Raw genomic sequence first — 7943 nt, forward strand, 5'->3', positions numbered from 1 at the left:
CTTCGTAGGATATCTAAAGATGCATGTCTATAGCCTATTATTTTATGACTAAATATCACCTATCTGCTTCTCTATTTTATCTCCATTAGCCTTAAATCTGTTTGTTAACTCTTGGTACCAAGTCCAAGTAGTAGATCTTGCTTGCCCTACTAGTTCCATAACCAATTAACTTTTTTGTGGGGATGTCCTAAAACATACAATTGTTTGACCAAAATGTATAATGCAAGTGCAGAGCATCAATGATTGTGAACCGTACACCTTGTTGTATGTGGATTATTGATTTGGGAAGACCGATTGCATGGCACTTGACTCAGGACAAATTAACTATATACTAAAATTCAGTTCACCGGCGCTGTTTTTCACTGTTAATAAACAGTGAAAGAACGAAAATACCCTCGACTTCTTCTGGCTTTACAGTTTTCTTATCTCTTTTGTGCAGTGGAATGTCTGATTTGCCCATGCTGGGCACGTGTCTTTCATCCTTAGTTTCTTTGGTTCGATTCATTTGTTTCGGTTTACCTTTGGCTTCCCCTTTTTCTGGTTCCCTCATTTCGTTTTTCTCCGTCTTCATCGCGGCCTGTTTTATCTCAAATCCTTTGTTTTTGTTACGCAAAATAATCTCCTGCGAGATCGTGTCTTTGATTTTCTTGGGTATTTTTTTTGGAGTCTCTCTTTTCACAGAAATTGGGGCACGTCTGTAAAGTTATCTGTGTCAAACTCCGGCAAGCTCTTTTCGGCCGAACTCCGGCCAATCGGACCTCGCAGTTAACACCAATCATCTCCCCTTCATCTCTGGAACAAAAACCACCATTTGCATGCCTGGATCATTACGATTTAGGTGAATCACAGTAGGTTGCTGTCCAGTTTTTCCGGCGAGGTTTTCCGGTAGGTTTCTTATTTTATTTTCTGTTGTTTTGCAAGGAACCAGATCCTTTCCATGCTCGAGAGCTAAACAGGTATGGCACCTCTCTTTTCCACAGGTATGGCACCTACTGATTCTGTGCCAAACCCAATAACTTTTTATTTTAGAGGTTTGATTTTTATGGAATTTGAAGTGAAAGATTTGGTGCTTAATTTTTAGGTTTTTTTTTTTTAACATAAATTAATGTGTTATATGCCATATCAGATGTTAATGCACTTGGATCACACAATGAATGCATTCTTAAACTTATGTAGAAACAAGAATTCTGCAAGTTTATATATAAAAGGATGCCAGACACAATGCTATATCAGGATGATCTCTTGAAACGTTTTGTTTCCTTTTCACAATTGTGCAGGGAAACAATAGGAGCTTCAATGTACTCAGTGAGAACGTTAGGGCCAGCCGTAGCTACAAACAATTACAAAGCCATATGGGTCTACGTCTACCTCACTGCACCATTTCTTGGGGCGCTCTTTGGGGCGGGAACCTACGCGGCTATCAAGCTTCCAGAAGATGGTGACTTTACCCTGCAAATATAATGGTGCCATTCTTTTTGAGGTGAGGTAAAGCTTTATCTCTGTAGATATATGTATCTTAACAGGAACCATGGGGTTGCTACCGAAATTGATTCTAAAATATGGGATTTTGGTTGTTTTTGAATCTCGTTTTGTTATATTTTATGTATCTTAACGGGAACTCGAAATTGCTTCTACACACACAACTTCAATATATAAATAAAAAACAGGACCCACACAAACACGCACATAAAAATTTCATCAATTTGTTTATACTAAATCTGTTATTCTGATTTCATTTTGAATTCACTGGAAAAAAAAAAAATACATAAATCCATAAGACGGAGGAAAAAGTCGTGATTCAGCACCATAAGATGTGATTAATAACAAATTATTTTTATGAAACCCCAATTGAATCTAAAGGGAGCAGCTTTGCACACACACCCTGAATTTTCTCAATATGTTGTTCCTCCTGAAGAGCTTGGTGAAAAATGGCTTCCTCTCTGTTTTCAGAACTGCGGTATGCATATATATTCATGCTCTTCTTTACCTTTTCTTCGTTTCTATTTTTTTAGTAGAAAATTGATTTCTCCTAATGAATTTATGGCCATGGCAGTAGTAGTATAAGATGAAAAATATTGATTGAGAGATGGTTTTACATTCTTATGGTCAAATTTTTGTTAGAAATTATTGTATGAGATTACTGTCAGCTCAACATTTGTTTTCTTATGATTTCTAGGCTTTTAAATTAAAAATCTGAGCTTCAATACCTCGAATTTTTGGGGATTTAACATATAGATGAAACATCCAGCATGATAAAGATCCAAGTAGATTCAACTTAAGGGTATTTAATTTTTTATATTTTTTATATTAATATGTTGTATTATCCAAATAAAAAAACCACACTAAGAGGGCATATCAATATTACTTCATCTGTCATCATTAATCAATATCACATTGTAATATTATTTTCTTCATATAAAAAAAGATAGATTTACCTCTTTGTTATCTATTGCACTTGGCATTTCTTGAAAAAGAAAATTTACATATTCATTTTTTATGAAGATTTTGTAAGAAAGAGTAATTTTTGACAAAAAATTTTCCATTGTTTGGTGATGAATCGACTCAAACATGGCTTCTCTTGACTCTTGAGAGGGAGAACATGTGTTTTAGTTATGAGATCCAAGTTCCTATAATGCAATTTCAATGTTGATTGCACATTCTTCATTTATAGTTGCGACTCCTACTTTGTTTCCAAATGTCCATGCTGCTGTTTATTTAATTTTCTCACTTTTGCTTCTTGCAGTGAATGTTTCCTCATTGTCGATGCCCCATTCTTCATTGTTGGCAAATTTATCATTTGGCATATACTTTAACAGTTTAACTTCTTTATGAACTTCCAAAATTCAGTACGTATCATCGAATTGCACATGATTTACACTTTTAGCTATATCGATTAGTACCAAGTGAAGTACGAGTGCCAATAGAGAACAATGTGAAAAGTTTGGACATGGAAAACCAAGATACGTTTTTATGTGTTATTCTACAAACACATCTTTTTTACCTTATTGAACATAAGGATGTAAACAGATTTTAATATATTTTGCACGTTAAATATGATCCTGCAGCATCGTGCGGGTCGAATTGCTAGTTAAATCTAAAATTCCACTGCAAGTGTTGTGATATCTAATGTAAGTGGCACCCCTCCACTGCTGCTGGGGAGAGCTCTCTCTCTCTCTCTAGCTAATTCATTATATCTGCATTCCGTTTTTGGTCATTTCATCCCTAAATTATGTGGGAATTTATTGAAGGATGATGTCTTGAGTCGCAGCAAATTCATTGAAGGATTTGAATGATTTTGATTACCTAAGAAATTTAAGTGAAGGATATATGAGTTTGTGATTTAGGAACTTAAAATTTTGATACGACAGTTTTGGAGATTTGAGGATAAAATTAGAGTTTCAATGTGAATTCAATAAAACAAGTATGTGCCAAGAAATGACCTAGGATTGGTTGCTCAGATACCATGTATAATCCTTGAATATTTTGATATTTCTGGTTGAACGTTTTGTTCTTCGACATATACACTCTTCCCAATCCTGAACTAGTGATCCTAGTCACCCACCTCTTTTCTTCCACAATTATCTTTCTTTGATAAAACCCTAATTTTTTTCCTTCATTCAAAACTGAAATCAATTCATCTTAGCAATTATATAAAGAATGTTGGGGTTGTACCATAAAATTAATTGGCAATATGGGGAGTAACCCAACTTGCTTATAAGCTCATGCAAGGTCCCTCCTCCAACGTGGGATTCATTCTCAACAAGCCCTCTTACATGTGCCAAATTTTCAAGCTTAACACGCGAACAACACAATGGTGTGATGTGGAGTGCATGTGGCCTTTTGGCTTCACAAGTGAAACATCCTGCTCTGGTACCATGAAGAAAGGGGTTCCATCATAACACCAATTGGCAATATGGGAGTAGCCAATCTCTTATAAGCATTTGCAAGATTTTTCCTTTCATCAATGTGAGACTTTTTTCCTTCACATCGTCACACGCTCCCTCACGTATGACGAATTTTCAAGCCAAACACATGTACAACAGGATTTGGTGACATTGAGCATGTGTGGCCGTTGGGTTTCACACATGAGTCAACCTGCTCTAATACATGAAAAAAGTTAAGGTTCCACCATAAAGCCAATTGGCAATATGGGAAGAGCTTAACTTATTTATAAGCCCATGCAAGGTCCCTCCTCCCATGTGGATTTCATTCTCAACACATGCAAAGTCCCATATCAGTGAAGGAAAAACTTTGCAAGGACTTACAAGAGGTTGGGCTACTCCTTAAATTGTCAATTGGTGTTATGATGGAACCCTAACTTTTTTCATAGTATCAAAGCAGACTACTCTTTCAACACATCTTGGCCCTAATTTACTAGGCTCGAATGTGTCTTTTTAAATTAGGCTTTCGAAAAGTTGTGCTAGCTCCAACTTAAGTGTATTAAATGACTAAGCCATCAAAAAGTTGAGTTAGCCCTAGTACCTAAATGATGATCGTGCTCTCAAAGAGTTGTGTCAGCTCCAGTGTAATGACTTGATCAGGCTCTCGAAAAGTTGCATTAGCTTTGGTGTAATGACTTGACCAATTTCCGATGTGAGAATTGGTTTCCCTTGTCCTTATGGTTTTGATCACTGTGTTGTTTCATGTTGGATGATGAGTAGATTTTATATTATATATTTAACCCTATTCTTAGTATTTGGCTATTATTTTGGAAGAATTTTGATACTTTGAATTGTATTTCCAATATAGGACTTTCGACTTCCTTTGAAGCAAAACATAATCAAATAGATGAATTTTGGAGTAATTCCAGTTGGAGAACGATCGTGAGTCAGTTAGCTTGATCATGTCAAAATTTGGAATTTTTCTACCAAGCAGTCATTTTCTGGCGATAGAATAAAGAAGCAGTGAGTGATGCTGGAATAGTGACATTTTGGGCTTGAATTGCACTTTTGGAGCCCAAGATGACCTCTGATGGGTTCATGGCCTTCTGAAGATGTGTTCATAACGTTCTAATCTTCAAAATAATCTATTATAGGCCAGATTTGGAGGATGTTTGAGGCTAAAACGTGGTTGGACAGTTTTTGTGCAGATTCTCCTAATTTAATTAGGACTTTATTTTCTAAGTTATTTTATTGTTATTTAGTCTCCTAGTTGGAATAAAAGACTGGGTTTTTAGGATTGTGCGATGGATTTTAGATGGGATTTAAAAGGTTTGGCAGGCCTTAGTTTATAGACGTTCTCTTTTATGTGACTTGGAGACAGAGAGAACTTGGCTAGGGTTCCTGAAGGATTTCAAATTTTTACTTTAAGGTGTTTTCATTCCTTTTTCTTCATAATAATATTTTCTATGATTTTAATTATGAATATGTGTAACTAATTTCTTTTGTTAGGGCGAAGCCTTGGGCCTTAGCATGAATATGTAATTTTTATTTAATTGTTTATGATTGATTGCATGCATGCTTTAAATTATTGATCACTGTTTTAAACTATGTAATTGTCTTAACGCTTGATCACCATTAGGATCTTTAGAAAAGTAATTTGATGCAATTTTGGTTGGAAGGTTCCTTGCAATTGACGTTGGCTTCTTGTGATTAATAATTGTAATTTCACTTAAGATGAACACCATGTCTTAAGGGTTACATGGTTTTTCAAAGGGTTTTCACAAAACATAATGAGTTTCTCATGTTCATATTTGATCCGAACGTCCGGACAGATTGCATGTTAGATGTACGTTTTATATTGGAAATTTCAAGTATAATATAAATTAGGAAAGCCTAACCTTCAAAGTGGCATGTTTAGATCATAAGTAATTGGTAAAAATTCATAGAATTGCTAGGTGACGGTGAAACCCTAGTGCTTTTATAAATTGGTATTTAAAACTTTTTTCTTTTGTCATATTAGTTTTGGGCAATTTTTTTTTTTAATTAAAATTCATTATAATATTACCCAATTTCAAAGTCTCCTTTCTCAATTTTTAGTTTTAAGTAGTTAATTAGAAGTTGTTTTTACATAAATTATTAAAATAGTCCTTAAGGAGAACGACCTTGCATAAGCATATATACTACAACATCTTTGTACTCTTGCAAATATGTTATGTGATTTTAATCCTATTTACGTAGGTTCCAAAAATCCTATGACCGGACTTAAGAAACAGAACAAAAGGATGGTATCCAAGCGCAGCACTCTTACAAATAATAAGTATTGCAATATTGAACCGCAGATCGATTTCAAAAAGAAACCAAACACTTATTGATACATGAAAGAATCATTGATAACAAGAATTAAGAGGAAAGAATTAATCAAATGATAAAGAGGAAACAATTATTACATGAACAATCTAATGAAATATTTAAGCCATCAGCATCGCGAGAAGACCAAAAATAACCGCCATCCACCCGTATCTTGTTCCAACACTTCCAGTTCCTGTTGCTGCAGAGGTGTAGGGGATTGAGGTGCTAGGGCTTGAGGCAGTGTAACTGGGACTTGGGCTAGGAGCAGATGATGGCATCACAGTTATAAGAAGCTTCTGGTTCCCCGCTTTACAATGCTGACCAACACCGCAAATGTACCATTTTCTTCCCGGGGTTGCAAGGGTGACCACGTCGTTTCCACTAGTCAATAGCACACTGTCTAATGGAGCTGCACATTGCTGAAAGCCAGTGCCATTCACTTTGTGCACGTTGTGGACTCCTTTTGGATACTTAAAAACTGCATGGAACAAAACACAAAAATCTTTGAACTAGTTCCCATATACAAATATAAAAAAATAAAAAATAAAAAAAAGAAGGAAAGGAAAGCAAGTTTGTGTAGGGATTTTATATTTAACTAGCCTCTACGCACGCGTGTGAGAGAGGCATTTTCTTTAATCACGAGCGCTACGCGCCCATAAGATGTGTTATGTTAGTTGTTTTTTTTCTTATACTGCTTCATAAAAATAAAATAGAACATACACTTATAAATAAAAAGGATATTGCATGGGAAAGCACATTTGAAGATGTTAATGAAGAATAAAGGAAGAAATACAGCAAGGAACCAAATAATAGTGTTTGATAAAAAAACTAAACAATTAATTCGACAATAAGCTGAGCAAGAATTTATATGTATCATCTTGTCCTTAAAATACCACAAAATACAGCTCGCTTAAATCACATCTCTTTGAACACTTTATCTTATTAAAAGCTGCTAATTAAATATGAGTTGATAGTGTTTGTGGCTTCATAATATAATTTCTAATATTCCGTAAATTCCACCTTCAAGCTCTTCCGTAAATTCAATGCTCCCACAACTTTAGCACTTTTTTCCATGGGTGCAAACGGGTCATTGAAATGAGAATATGAGTTGAAGTGTAAATTGCATAAAGTAAGTAAGTAGTAATTAAAATGTACATATGTAGATAAAAAGTAAGAAATGAAATAACCGTATCGAATTAGATTGAATTCAAAAGCTCAATCAAGATAATATCAAATGTAAAATTCCTTATTCTGATTTCGTTGCCATGTTGAGCTGGATAAATTTGTTATTGTTACCAAAATCTAAAACAAATCAACCCATGTTCATAGAACGTGGTACATAATAACTCATTTATTGCATAATCTGGGTCCCTTGTTCATTGGCAGAAAATATTAAATGGAAAACGCAGTTAACCGTTCTTTTGCATAATCTTTGATATGAGCTCTCAATTTGGATTAGAGAGGAAAGCATACAATTCTAAAAAGTGCTCTCAAACATTAACAACCAATCTGGTATGAATTTCGAAAATCTCATGTAATAAACATTATATTAATTGGAAAAACCTCCATAAATGAAACCGATGATGAAAGAAGGACAAATATAAAAGGGAGGTTTCCAATTTCCAATTATAAAAGAGCAACATAATCAGCTATTGCTGTGACAGAAATGTCCACACCTTTAAAAATGATTACTGAATTTTTTTTTTTCTCGAT

General features: G+C 34.7%; 1 long non-coding RNA gene across 2 annotated transcripts; it reads left to right on the forward strand.

The window, feature by feature from the left end:
- The first annotated feature begins 525 nt into the window (after positions 1-525).
- LOC137723674 (uncharacterized) lies at positions 526-3035 on the forward strand. Of its 2 annotated transcripts, XR_011066946.1 has the most exons (3): positions 526-980; positions 1278-1480; positions 2744-3035. It is a non-coding gene; the product is annotated as an uncharacterized lncRNA (long non-coding RNA). The 2 variants fall into 2 exon arrangements; XR_011066945.1 differs by lacking the exon at positions 2744-3035 and having other exon boundaries at positions 1278-1582.
- The last annotated feature ends 4908 nt before the right edge of the window (positions 3036-7943 follow it).

This window comes from Pyrus communis, chromosome 17 (assembly GCF_963583255.1).
Source record: "Pyrus communis chromosome 17, drPyrComm1.1, whole genome shotgun sequence".
Classification (NCBI taxonomy): domain Eukaryota; kingdom Viridiplantae; phylum Streptophyta; class Magnoliopsida; order Rosales; family Rosaceae; genus Pyrus; species Pyrus communis.